General features: G+C 40.4%; 1 pseudogene; it reads left to right on the top strand.

The window, feature by feature from the left end:
- Positions 1-3,509: 3,509 nt before the first annotated feature.
- LOC132531624 (heterogeneous nuclear ribonucleoprotein A1-like) lies at positions 3,510-4,747 on the top strand (annotated as a pseudogene).
- Positions 4,748-15,527: the final 10,780 nt, after the last annotated feature.

Here is a 15,527-nt window from a genome sequence, read left to right as displayed (position 1 = left end):
GGCCCACGTACCGCAAAAGAAAAAAAAAAAAAATCCTGGTTGTGATATTATACTATGGTTTTGTAAGATGTTACCATTGGGGAAAACTGGATAAAGGATATATGGGATTTCTATGTACTATTTACCAGTACATGGGAATCTACAATTATCTCAAAAAATAAAAAGTTTAATTAAAAACTGCAATTTAAAAAACCCTTATGATCAATTCTTTAACAAGATGTAACATCCCTTTCTGTAACAACAGAAAGTCAAACTATGTGAGGCAAAAACTGATAGAACTGCAAGGAGAAATAGATGAATCTACTATCATAGTTGGAGACTTAAACAACTCTTCATCAGAAATAGATACAGCAGGAAGGACCTAGCTGAACTCAATAACACCATCAATCTACTGGATATAATGGACAACTCTAGACAACATCATCCAATCGCAGCAGAATACATATTCTTTTCAAGCTCACAGGGAACATTCGCCAAGATAGACTACATTCTGGACCATAAAATACAAAACAAAACTCAACAAATTTAAGAATAGAATTCCTACAATGTCTGTGTTCAGACCCTAGTAGATTTAAACTAGAAATTAATAACAGACAGATAGTTGGAAAAATTCCCAACTACTTGGAGACTTAATAATACACTTCTAAATAACACATAGATCAAAGAAGAAATCTCAAGGGAGATTAAAAAAATTATTGAACTAAATGAAAATGGAAACACAGAATATCAAAATTTGTGGGATGCAGTGAAAGCAATGATTACAGGGAAATTTACAGCACTGAATGCATATATTAGATAAAAAGAAAGATGTAAAATCAATCTTGTAAACTTCCATCTTAGGAAACTAGAAAAAGAGCAAATTAAATCCAAAGTAAGCAGAAAAAATCATAAAAATTCAAGCAAAAATCAATGAAATTGAAAACAAAATTAATAGGGAAAAAATCAATGAAACCAAAAGCTGGTTCTTTGAAAAGGAAAATAAAATTATCCTCTAACCAGGATAACTAAGAAAAAAAGGGAGAAGATGCAAATTACTAATATCAGAAATGAAAAAAGAGAGTTCACCACAGACCCCATGGACATTAAAAGGATAATCAAGGAATACTATGAACAACTCTATGCCCACAAATTTGATAATCTAGATGAAATGGACAAATTACTTGACGGACACAATCTGCCAAAACTCACACAAGAAGAAACAGACAGTCTGAGTAGGCCTATATATATATTAAAGAAATTGAATCAATAATTAATAACCTTCCAAAACAGAAAGCCAGGCTCAGATGGGTTCACTGGTGAATCCTAGCAAACATTTCAGGAAGAAATTACATCAATTCTCTACAATCTCTCTTAGAGGTTAGAAGCAGAGGGAATACTTCCTTATTCCATGAGGATAGCATTACCCTAATATCAAAACCAAATATATTACAAGAAAAGAAAACTGTGAACCAATATCTTTCATGAACAAATAAGCAAAAATCCTCAACAAAATATTAGCAAATTGAATCCAGCAATGTATAAAAAGAACAGTACACCATGGGCAAGTGGGATTTATCCCAGGTAAGGAAGGCTGTTTCAATGTTCGATGTAATGTAGTCTATCACATCAATAGGATAAAGAAGAAAAATCACATGATCGTATCAATAGATATAGAAGAAGCCTTTGACAAAATTCAACACCCATTCATGATCAAAAGCTCTCAGTTAACTAGCAATAGAGGAGAATTTCCTCAACTTGATAAAGAATATCTACAAAAATCCTACAACTAACATCTACTTAATGGTGAGAAACTCGAAGCTTTCCTGCTAAGATCAGGAACAAGGCAAAGATGTCCCCTCTCACTGCTTTTCACATTGTACTGCAAGTCCTAGCTAATGTAATAAAGCAAGAAAAAGAAATAAATCGTATACAGATTGGAAAGTAAGAAATAAAACTTTGTAAATTACATGATCATCTATATAGAAAATGTGAAGGAATCAATAACAACAAACTCCTGAATAAGCCATTATAGCAAAGTCACAAGATACAAGGTTAATATATAAAAGTTAATTGTTTTCCTACATACCAACAATGAATAAGTGAATTTGAAATTTAAAATATAATACCATTTGGATTTCATTTGTGTGTGTGTGTGTGTGTGTGTATCTATTATAGATTTTTGCTTTGTGGTTACCATGAAGTTTTTGTACAGTAGTCTATATATATGTGATTGTTTTAAGTTACTGATCTCTTAATTTCAAATGCATTTTAAAAACCCTGCATTTGTGCTGTCGATTCGTGTTTTTGATATCATATTTTATATTTAACTGTTTTGTGTATCCCTTAACTGCTTATTGTGGATATAGATGATTTTACTACTTTTGTCTTTTAATCTCCCTACTAGCTTTGTGTTTGGATGATTTCCTACCTTTTCTGTATGCTTGCCTTTACCAGTGAGTTTTTCATTTTCTAATTTTCTTATTTCTAGTTACGGAAGCAACCTAAGTGTCCATCAACAGATGAATGGATAAATAAGATGTGGTATACACACACACACACACACACACACACACACACACACACACACACACATAATGGAATACTACTCAGCCATAAAAAGGAACAAAATTTTGCCATATGCAGCAACATAGATGGAATTGGACGGCATTATGCTAAGTGAAGTAAGTCAGACAGAGAAAGACAAATCATGATATCACTTATATATGGAATATAAAAAATACAACAAACCAGTGAATATGACATAAAAGAAGCAGACTCACAGATATAGAGAACAAACTAGTGGCTACCAGTGGGGAGAGGGAAGGCGGAGGGGTAATATAGGGGTAGGGAAGTAAGAGGTACAAACTATTAGGTATAAAAGAAGCTACAAGGATATATTGAGCAACATGGGGAATATAGCCAATATTTTATAATAACTATAAATGGAGCATAACCTTTAAAAATTGTGAATTACTATATTCTACACCTGTTAACTTACATGATATTGTACAGCAACTATACTTCAATTAAAAAAAACGTTAATCTAAAAAAAGTAATACCATTTACATTAGCACCCCCCAAAATGAAATAATTAGGTATAAATCTAACAAAATATGTACAAGATTTTTATGAGGAGAACTACAAAACTGATGAATGAAATTAAATAACTAAATAAGCGGAGAGCTATTTCATGTTCATATATAGGAAGGTTCAATACTGTCAAGATGTCAGTTCTTTGCAACTTGATCTATAGATGCAATACAATCTCAATTAAAATCCTAGCAAGTTATTTTGTGGATATTAACAAACTGATTCTAAAGTTTATACGGAAAAGCAAAAGACTCAGAATAGCTAACACAATAATTAAGGAGAAGAAAAAAGTTGGAGGATTGACACTAACCGACTTCAGGAGTTGCTATAAAGCTAACATCAAATATTGGTGGAGATACATTTGGTAGATTACTCCTTTCTGCCCGTGGACGCCACCGAGTAAGCATCGTTGACGTCTCTCCTCCCCCTCCACTGCCGTCATGTCTAAGTCAGAGTCTCCCAAAGAGCCCGAACAGCTGCGGAAGCTCTTCATCAGAGGTTTGAGCTTTGAAACAAGTGATGACAGTATGAGGAGCCACTGTGAGCAGTGGAGAACGCTCACAGACTGTGTGGTAACGAGGGATCCAAACACCAGGTGCTCCAGAGGCTTCGGGTTTGTCACATATGCCACTGTGGAGGAGGTGGATGTGGCCATGAATGCAAGGCCACACAAGGTGGATGGAAGAGTGGTGGAACCAAAGAGGGCTGTCTCAAGAGAAGATTCTCAAAGACCTGGTGCCCACTTCACTGTGAAAAAGATTTCTGTTGGTGGCATTAAAGAAGACACTGAAGAACATCACCTAAGAGATTGTCTTGAACAGTATGGGAAAATTGAAGTGATTGAAATCATGACTGACTGAGGCAGTCGCAAAAAGAGAGGCTTTGTTTTTGGAACCTTTGATGACCATGACTCTGTAGACAAGATTGTCATGCAGAAATACCACACTGTGAATGGCTACAACTGTGAAGTAAGGAAAGCCCTATCTCAGCAAGAGATGGCTGGTGCCTCATCCAGCCAAAGAGGTCGAAGTGGTTCTGGAAACTTTGGTGGTGGTCATGGAGGAAACTTCAGTGGTCGAGGTGGCTTTGGTGGCAGCCGTGGTGCTGGGGGATATGGTGGCAGTGGGGATGGCTATAATGGATTTGGTAATGATGGAAGCAATTTTGGAGGTGGTGGAAGCTACAATGATTCTGGCAGTTACAACAATCAAACTACAAATTTTGGACCCATGAAAGGAGGAAACTTTGGAGGCTGAAGTTCTGGCCCCTATGGTGGTGGAGGCCAATACTTTGCCAAACCCCGAAACCAAGGTGGCTGTGGCGGTTCCAGCAGCAGCAGGAGCTGTGGCAGTGGCAGGAGGTTCTGATTACTGCCAGGAAACAAAGCTTAGCAGGAGAGGAGAGCCAGAGAAGTGACAGGGAAGCTACAGGTTACAAAAGATCTGTGAACTCAGCCAAGCACAGTGGTGGCAGGGCCTCGCTGCTACAAAGAAGACATGTTTTAGACAATACTCATGTGTATGGGCAAAAAAACTCGAGGACTGTATTTGTGACTAATTGTATAACAGGTTATTTTAGTTTCTCTTCTGTGGAAAGTGTAAAGCATTCCAACAAAGGGTTTTAATGTAGATTTTTTTTTTTTGCACCCATGCTGTTGATTGCTAAATGTAATAGTCTGATCATGACATTGAATAAATGTGTCTTTAAAAAAAAAAAGTATTGGTGGAAAAAACAGACAGCTAGATCAGTGGAACAGAATAAAGAGCCTAGAATTTTTTGCAGATCTAGAATAAAAAAAATCTTAAAATTCATGTGGAAACATGAAGACCCTGAATAGGCAAAGCAATCTTGACAAAGAAAAATGGAGCTGGAGGAATCAGTCTCCCTGACTTCAGACTATAATACAAGGCTACAGTAATCAAAACAGTATGGTACTGGCACAAAGACAGACTTACAGATCAATGGAACAGGATAGAAAGTCCAGAAATACACCCACACACCTGTGGTCAGTTAATCTACGACAAAGGATCCAAGAATATACAATGGGGAAAGGACAGTCTCTTCAATAAGTGGTGCTGGGAAAACTGGCCAGCCACATACAAAAGAATGAAATTAGAACATTCTCTAACACCATACAGAAAAATAAACTAAAAATGGATTAAAGACCTAAATGTAAGACTGGATACTATAAAACTCTTAGAGGAAAACATAGGCAGAACACTCTTTGACATAAATCACAGCAATATCTTTTTAGATCCACCTCCTAGAGTAATAAAAATAAAAACAAAAATAAACAAATGGGACCTAATTAAACTTCAAAGCTTTTGCACAGCAAAGGAAATGAAAAGACAACCCACAGGACTTCCCTGGTGGTGCAGTGGTTAAGAATCCACCTGCCAACGCAGGGGACATGGGTTTGAGCCCTGGTCCAGGAAGATCCCACATGCCATGGAGCAACTAAGCCCGTGAGGCACAACTACTGAGCCTGCGCTCTAGAGCCCGCATGCTGCAACTACTGAAGTCCGCATGCCTAGAGCCCGTGCTCCACAACAAGAGAAGCCACTGCAATGAGAAGCCCATGCACCGCAACGAAGAGTAGCCCCTGCTCGCTGCAACTAGAGAAAGCCCGTGCAGCAACAAAGACCCAACGCAGCCAAAAATAAATAATAATAAATAAAATATATTTTAAAAAAAGACAACCCACAGAATGGGAGAAAATATTTGTGAATGATGTGACTGACAAAGGATTAATCTCCAAAATATACAAACAACTGATGCAGCTCAATATCAAAAAAACAAAAAACCCAATAAAAAAATGGGCAGAAAATCTAAATAGACATTTCTCCAAGGAAGACATACAGATGGCCAAAAAGCACATGAAAAGATGTTCAATATTGCTAATTATCAGAGAAATGCAAATCAAAACTACAATGAGGTATCACCTCACACTGGTCAGAATGGCCATCATCAAAAAGTCTACAAACAATAAATGCTGGAGCGGGTGTGAAGAGAAGGGAACCCTCCTACACTGTTGGTTGGAATGTAAATTGGTACAGCCACTATGGAGAACAGTATGGAGGTTCCTTAAAAAACTAAAAACAGAGCTACCACATGATCCAGCAGTCCCACTCCTGGTTATATATCTGGAGAAAACCATAATTCGAAAAGATACACACACCCTAGTGTTCATAGCATCATTATTTACAATAGTCAAGACATGGAAGCAACCTAAATAAATGTCCATTGACAGATGAATGGATAAAGAAGATGTGGTATATATGTATCATGGAATATTACTCAGCCATAACAAAGAATGTGATAATGCCATTTGCAGCAACATTGATGGACCTAAAGATGATCATACTAAGTGAAGTAAGTCAGACAGAGAAAGACAAATATCATGATATCACTTATATGTGGAATCTAAAAAAAAATGATATAAATGAACTTATTTAGAAAACAGAAACAGACTCACAGACTTAGAAAACAAACTTATGGTTACCAAAGGGGAAAGTTGGGGGAGGAAGGATAAATTAGGAGGTTGGGATTAACATATACACACTACTATATATAAAATAGATAACCGGGGACTTCCCTGGTGGTCCAGTGGTTAAGAATCTGCCTTCCAATGCAGGAGATATGGGTTCAATTCCTGTTTGGGGAACTAAGATCCTACATGCTGGGGGACAACTAAACCCATGCACTGCAACTAGAGAGAAGCACTTGGGCTGCAACTACTGAGCCCGTACACTCTGGAGCCTACATGCCGCAACTACTGAGCCCAAGCACTCTGGAGCCCGTGAGCCACAACTACAGAAGCCCATGTGCCACAACTACTGAGCTCTTGCGCTCTAGAGCCCATATGCCACAACTAGAGAAACCCGTGTGCTGCAACTAGAGAGAAGCCTGCAACAAAGAGCCCCACACACCACAACAAAGACCAAGTGCAGCCAATAAATAAATAAATAAACTAAAAAAAAAGTAATATACATAAGGACATCTAATAACCTAAAAAAAAAGTACCACATAGAAAAGAATATATATAATAGATAACCAACAGGACATACTGTATAGCACAAGGAACTCTACTCAATACTCTGTAATAACCTATATGAGAATAGAATCTGAAAAAGAATAGATATATGTATATATGTATAACTGAATCACCTTGCTGTACATCTGAAACTAACACAACATTGTAAATCAACTATACTCCAATAAAAAATAAAAATTAAATAAAAAAGAATAAAGAGCCCAGAAATAGACCCACCTAAATATAGTCAACTGCTCTTTGACAAAGAAGAAAGGCAGTACAATGGCGCAAAGAGTCTCTTCAATAAACAGTGCTGGAACAACTGAACATTCACATACATACATACATAAACAGACAGACCTTACACCCTTTACAAACATTAACTCAAAACTACCTAAAGGCAAAACTATAAACTCCTAGAAGAAAACATAGGAGAAAACCTAGATGATCTTGGGTATGGCAATGTCTTTTTAGGAACACCACCAAGGACATGATTACATGAAAGAGTTTATTGATATGCTATACTTCATAAAAATTAAAACTGCTCTGTGAAAGACAGTATCAAGAGAATGAGACAAGCCACAGACTGCGAGAAAAAACTTGTGTAAGGCACATCTGATAAAGGACTATTATCCAAAATATATAAAGAACTTTTAAAACTCAACAATAATAAAACAAACAACCCAATTATAAATGGGCCAAAGGCCTTAATAGACACCTCACCAAAGAAGATATACAGATGGCAAACAAGCATATGAAAAGATGATTCACATCATATGCTGTCAGGGAAATGCAAGTTAAAATGAGATCCCACTATACACCTATTAGAATGGTCAAAATCCTGACTACTGACAACACTAAATGCTGGCAAGGATATGGAGCAACAGGAACTCTCATCCTTTGCTGGTGGGAATGCAAAATGGCACAGCCACTTTGGAAGACAGTTTAGGAATTTATTATAAAACTAAACATACTTTTACCATATAATACAGCAATCACTCTCCTTGGTATCTACACAAAGGAGATGAAAACTTATACCCACACAAAAACCTGCACATGGATGTTTACAGCTTTATTCATAGTTGCTAAAACTTGGAAGCAACCAAGATGTCCTTCAGTGGGTGATGGATAAACTGTGGTACATCCAGACAATAGAAGATTATTCAGCAGTAAAATAAAAAATAAGCTATCAAGCCATGAAAGGACAAGGAGGAAACTTAAATGCATATTACTAAGTGAAAGAAGCCAGTTTGAAAAGGCTACATACAGTGTGATTTCAACTACAGGACATTCTGGAAAAGGAAAAACTAGAGACAGTTAAAAGATCAGTGGTCACCAGAGGTTAGGGGTGAAGGAGGGATAAATAGGTGGAGAACAGAGGATTTTTAGGGCAACGAAACTATTCTATATGACTATAAATTTGACCAAACACATAGAATGACCCTAAAGTGAACCCTAACATAAAGTGTGGACTCTGGGTGGTAATGATGCGTCAGTGTAGGTTCATCAGTTGTAACAAATGTACCACTCTGGTAGGGAATGGTGATAATGGGGGAGGCTATGCATGTGTGAAGCAGCGGATACAAGAGAAATCTCTGTACCTTTGTCTCACTATCGCTGGTAACTTTAAACTGCCCTAAAAAAATAGTCTATTTTAAAAGGTTTAGGGTGCAAATGAAATTGTGATGAGCACTGAAGTGAGTTCAAATCCCTGCTCTGGTACTAACTGTATAAAAACAACAACAGGGACTTCCCTGGTGGCACAGTGGTTAAGAATCCACCTGCCAATGCAGGGGACACAGGTTCGAGCACTGGTCTGGGAAGATCCCACATGCCGTGGAGCAACTAAGCCCGTGTGCCACAGCTACTGAGCCTGTGCTCAAGAGCCCGTGGGTCACAACTACTGAAGCCTGTGCACCATAACTACTGAAGCCTGTGTTCTGCAACGAAGAGTAGCCCCCGCTCACCGCAATTAGAGAAAGCCCGTGTGCGGCAACGAAGATCCAAGGCTGCCAAATAAATAAATAAATAAATAAATAAATAAATAAACCCAACAACAACAGAAAACACCTTATCACCCTGAAAATATTTTCATGTCTTGTCTTGAATATGGTTATCGCACAACTTCCAAAGCCCAACTCAATTCCTGTCTCCTGCACGTAGACTTCTTTGATCAATATAAGGCCTAAATGCTCTCTCTTCTACCTCAGTCTTCTGTTTTCTAATTATTGTTTACGTTCTTTATTCTGGTTTAGACTGCAAAGCATTGAAGGCATAACTCTGTCTTACACATGTTTATGTCCCTCACATGCAAAGCACGGGATTTGTTTTGTGGTCTGATGGGTCTGAATTTGGGTGATGAGTTCCAAACATCAGTTTCTTCGTCTATAAGTTAGGGTTAATAACAATAACATTGAAGGTTTGTTGTGAAAGATTAAATGTGCTTCAACCTGTAAAACGATAAAATATAAACCTCAGAAAGTGGACTGAGTAGGAGTAAAGATTAGAACTGTTTATTCCCCTCTAATATCATTTTTGGTGAAAGTAGAAAACAAGCTGTCAACTACTGAAGTCCCTAGTTCTTTTCCTGCTACATATGAACTAATCTTTCAGCTTATGTTTGTATGGTTATTTTCCTCCAGCATCTCCTTCCCTCAAATTGTCAATTTAATTGTTTAGTCACTGCCTCAGTGATTAGAGACAAAATAGGAATTCAATTTCAATCATCTGAAGAGCCAACCTATGCCTCTCCTGGACTGGGATTGATGGAAGTTTAGCAAATAGTCCTGTCTTGAAATGTCATAATGACTTTTTTAAAGAAAGTAATCAAGTCATACATGAATACATTCTCACTGTAGTAGTGGGAATCTTAAAGTCTTGGGAACTGGGACCAACCCTACAGCCATTCCATGCCCTTCCTCTACAGGTCAACAGGAAGTCGGAAACATGGCTCAGGAGCTCTGTTGTTGCAGCTGACTGTGTCCCCCAAGGGCCTGATGGGTGTTCCCACTTCACTGCTGAGCAAGTTGTGCAGAAGGGATCCAACGGAGGACTTCTCAGTCACGTGATTTCTCCAGTGGCCTTAGTAACAACAAGTCTCAGACAGATTTACCTCCTGGAGAAGTAGACAAGGGTTTTTTTTTGTAGGTCCACAAAGTAAAGGATGAGATCCCGGACTGCTGTAGGTATCTATTTCAGTCTCACAGCTCTAAACAATTTCCCGTTGCAGATGTTAAAATATCCAGAATCCATGGAGAACAGAACAGATGACATCACTCATCATGCCTCTGCTGCTCTGAGGGCTTTCTGCAATTCACAGGGTTTGACGACACCTGTATGGAGCAAGCCTGCCTGTGCTTACAGGCTGCGTTCAATTCACAGCAGCTTGTAAAACTTTCTATGGAGAGTCGTTACAGGGCCAGATTTTTATGCTGGGGATGCACAAACATGAACAAGCACCAGGGACTCTCATGAGCTCTCCATTAGTAGAGGCAACAGGCGCAGAGCCTCTGCACATGGTCGACAGGCTCCATCCTGCACTCGGGTGCCTGCAGAAGGGCAAGTGAGCTGAGATCCAGCCTGTGCTCCTATTGCCAAGCTGTGTGTCTAGCTCTGGAAGAAGGGGTGCCTTTTTCTAATATGCACAAGTGAACAATGTGTGCTCCCCACAGCCCTGGTCTGAGGTACAGCCTTAGAACTCATTAATACAATAAGAAAAGTGCTGTAATAGAGGCAGCTATCAATAGCTATGAGAAGGAAGGAGAGAGTAGGTGACTCTTCGTAGGGAAGGAGCTAAGGGGAGTGACAGAGATTGAGGGACATTTCATGAGGGCCTTGGAAGAGGAACAGGAATTTGCTTGTTAGAATTAGTGAAAGAAAAGCAAACAGGCAGGGGAAATAGAGTGAGCAAAGATGCAGCGCTTGACATTGCAACATCTGTTTCTAGAACAGGGAGTAGCTCAATCTGGCTGAGGGAGGTAGGTCAGAAGGTAGGCAGAGCCAGATGGTGCCAGGCTTCTAAGCCACCCCGAGGATGCTGGGCTGCAGCCCATAGGCTGATGGTTCTCAAACTCTGGTGCGGTCTGAAACACGTGGAAAGTTTGTTACAAGTGTAGCTTCCTTGGCCCGAGTCCCGGGCATGGGTTCTGATTCAGTAGGTCTGGGGAGGGGTCCAAGAATGAACATTTAAAATGATTTTCCTATAGGATTTTGATATAGTGGTCAGAGGAGAAACAGTGCTTAGATAAAAGGGTGTTCAGAGGAGTTTAGGCAGCAGAGGGTTTGCTGGGCTCACTGGAGCAAAGACTGCCAGCTGCCAAGTGGAGAGTGGGACAGCTGGGGAAGTCTCCTTTGCCAGTACATGCTCTTAGAAAGCTATCTCAGAGCCCAGCCCTTAATTAACCTGCACCCCCCAACCGCAAAGGTCAGGTAACAACTTAAAATGTGAAGAAAGCAGACATTAGGGACAAAGGCAAAGATTTCAGGCCCAGCTGTACCACCTGTGGGTTGGGTCACTTCAGGCTAATAATTATTTCCCCTCTGAGTCTCTGTACACCAACAGGACCTTGGAGGCCCCTGTCAGCCATATGGTATGAGGCTTTGATCCCTCCTAGTGAGAAGTTCATTGTATAAGAGGATGCTGGATAAGGCTGGAAAAAAAAAAAGACTCTAGTAGTGGAAGTTGGAACAGAGTCAGAGTTGTTTTGGGGAAGGAAAGTTCTTTTTTCCTGAAACCTTCTCAAGCCTCTCTGTGCCTCACGGCACCCAGCACAGTGCCCTGCACCTTGCAGGCACTCGACACATATGGCTTAATGATGAATAGCATCAGGGTGTCACAGTTGGCTCTTCAGGGCTGAGCACATCTGAAATGCCTCCTCTGTGCTTTATCCAGTCAATGATCAGCAGGCATTTCATATGGTGACCCTCCTATTATCCAAACTTATTAATTAGGGCTCTCAATTATCTGGGTGCTTTAAAATATTCTCAGGTAATGATAACAATAACCCTGGGAGGCTGTAACATTTAGGTGATTGGATAGGGGAAAGAAGTAAAGATTTAAATATATATATATATATATATATTCCTTTTTTAAAAAATTAAAAAATAAATTTATTTATTTGGCTGCACCGCGTCTTAGTTGCGGCACACAGGATCTTCGTTGCCGCGTGCGGGATCTTTGTTGCAGCACGCGGGCTCTTTTCGTTGCAGCATGTGGGATCTAGTTCCCTGACCAGGGATCAAACCCGGACCCCCTGCACTGGGAGTGCAGAGTCTTAGGCCCTGGACCACCAGGGAAGTCCCAGAAGTAAAGGTTTTAAAAGGTGATGAAAACTTTTTCTTGGGCTTAAACAGTCATTACTATATGCAGATTTTGGCTTTAAACTTTGCCAAATGGAGGTAGGTATGTAGGTTATTTGAAAGTATAATATAAAGCATATACCAGAAGAAGCAGCCTTTGGTTTGCTGCAGAAATTGTGTTCCTTCCCATCCCAAATCCAAAGACAATTATAAATTTCCTTTGTTTATCAGTTTGCGAATTGGGAGAGCCTGCAACTAGGAGGCCGTTAGTCCAGAACACTGCAATAGGTATGTTAAGCTCACTAGTGGTCAAGGAAAGGTTAAGACCAGAGTGCGAGCTGTGACCAGGAAGCCCATGCATTTAGCAGATGCTCCTCAAGTGAGGCAGAGCTGTTGGTGTTCCACCCACAGTTCATGCCACCCCTGCCAGCTGTTAGTACCTGCATCCCTGTGTCTGAGGATTCTTTGGTGCCAGAAACTGTTCTGCCCATGAGTGCAGCAGTCAGGAGGTGTTGGAGAATTAATTGCTGCCCACCCTCCCCACCCCCAAAAAAAGAAAGATTAGGTATATGCCCCAACTGCCTTGCCCCTTGGGTGGGATAACTGTCTCCCAGAGTTTCCCAGGGGGTTAAGCCCCAGATGAACCCAGTGGTAACTTACATGATCACATATCCTTCCTCCCCCTACATCACCTCTCCACTGGTATTTCCTGGGACCATCTCCCAGACAAACCACCTGTGCTGCCATCCTTGTCTCAGATACCATTTCTGGGGAAATCCCAACTAGACATCAGGTCACTGGGAGGGTGAGACTGAGGTCATTGATTGGTAGTCAGGGTGGTAACAAAAGACAGGGCCACCATAGGGCTTGCAAAGCTACAGAGGAAGTAGCTGAAGAGTCCCACATAAAAAAAGCTGAGCACGGGGAAGGCTCACGGCGGAGGTGGGACGTGGGAGGAAGAAGGGGTAACCTTGTTTGGATGCCTACTCTGGTCCTGATCCTGTGTCTGGTGTTAGACATACATTACCTCTATCAATCCGTATAGCCACACTATAAAGCAGGAAGATGTCACCTCTGTTTTACAGGTTAGGAAACCATGACTGAAGGAAGTTAAGTAACTTGTTGACAATCTGTGACTGTCAAGTGGCATGGAGAAGGGATTTGAACTCAGGCCTTTCTGGTGACAAAGTCTGTGCTCTATTCCCAAGAGCTCACCTAATAGCCCACACATAATGAGTAACTATCAGCAACCAGCGTGATCTCTACAAAGAAGAGCCAGTGGTGCCTCAGGTCAGGCCAGGCTTCCCAGGGTGGAAGGAAGGAACTTAGGGAAGTTGAGGTCAGCCATGCTAGTTCTCAGCAGATCCAGAAATTTGTTCTATGCCTCTAACAGTGGTCTGGCCCAGGGGAACTGAATGAAAACAACTAAACTCTCCAGAGACTCATGTATGATCCAGGTATTAAACTGTTGACCAGATACTCATATTACCTACTGTATTAGCTTCCTACGGCTGCTGTAACAAATTTCCACAAACTTAGTGGCTTCAAACAACACAGATTTGGACCTAGAGATTATCTTACTAAATGAAGTAAGCCAGACAGAGAAAGACAAATATCGTTGTCTTATATGTGGAATCTAAAAAAAAAAAAAGTGATACAAATGAACTTATATACAGAACAGAAATAGACCCACAGACATAGAAAACAAACTTACAGTTACCAAAGGGGAAAGGGTGGGGGGAGGGATAAATTAGGAATTTGGGATTAACATATACACACTACTATATATAAATAGATAACCAACAAGGACCTGCTGTATAGTACAGGCAACTATACTCAATATTTTGTAATAAACTCTAAGGGAAAAGAATCTGAAGAAAGAGACACATATGTATATGTATAACTGAATCACTTTGCTGTACACCTGAAACTAACACAACATTGTAAATTAACTATACTTCAATAAAAAAATAAAAACAACCACCCCCCCCCATAGATTTATTATCTTGCAGTTCTGGAGTTCAGAAGCCTGAAGTCGGTTTCACTGGTCTAAAATCAAGGTGAGGGTATGCGTGCATTCCTTCTGGAGGCTCTAGAGGAGAATGTTTCCTTGACTCTTCCAGCTCCTAGAGACGTCCCTCATTCTTTGCGCCTTTCATCTATTTTCAAAGCCAGCAGCATTGCATCTTCCCATCTCTCTCTGACCCTGTGCTCCTGCCTCCCCCTTGAGATTACATTTGGTTTATCTAGATAATCCAGCATAATCTCCCCACCTCCAAATCCTTATTAATCACATCTGCAAAGTCCCTTTTGCCACATAAGGTAACATATTGACAAGTTCCAGGGATTTAAACGTGAACATCTGTGGGGGCCATTATTCAACCTACCACAGTGGGCCAGTTTTTCTCTCCACGTAAGGAAAGGCTCCACGTAAGCCTAGTCTATGATCAGAGGCTGCTTGGGGAATCTGAGACAAAGCCTCGTGGTGTGGATGGTCTCCACGGTCAGAGTCATCAGTCAGCCATGACCAGCTGGGCACCACTCCTCCATCCAAAAAAACAGGGAGTGGGAACTTCTGGTACTCAGGCCTCCCTTCTCATAGATGCCATGCACCTTCATCAGGTAGACCACACACTGATGGTCGGTTACTGATCTCTACTTATAGATTTCGCTGGCTCCCAACTCCCCGACCAGGCCCGTCTACAAATCATTTTTTACGGTTGCTTGATGCCACCTGTCTCACCCTGGGTCCCCATTAATTGTGCCCATTAACGTGGTCTGACAGACCATGTTACAAACCAGTCTCCAGAGCCAGCGTTTAACCCAGGTATGCCCAGGGCCTCACTGCTCCCTGCCCTCTCTCCTTATCTCTCTGACTTGACCATATACTCCAGACTCCAAAAACCTCTCTGCCCTTCCTCTGTGGTTTTGACAAGCTGTTAGAATTTCTTTTTTCCCTGGATTCTGTGCACAGATAATCTCATCCATTATGTGTTGATTTTTACGAGTAACCCTGTCTTGAAGTTTTGAGAAGAATTTACTTTACCTTCAAATGTACTGACCTTTTTAAAAAACAACAACTCTGATTCATAGTTGTATGTATTTTCCACTCAGTGTCTACCTCTCT

The sequence above is a fragment of the Lagenorhynchus albirostris genome, chromosome 1 (genome assembly GCF_949774975.1).
Source record: "Lagenorhynchus albirostris chromosome 1, mLagAlb1.1, whole genome shotgun sequence".
Taxonomy (NCBI): Eukaryota; Metazoa; Chordata; class Mammalia; order Artiodactyla; family Delphinidae; genus Lagenorhynchus; species Lagenorhynchus albirostris.
This window is presented reverse-complemented; position numbering and strand designations above follow the sequence as displayed.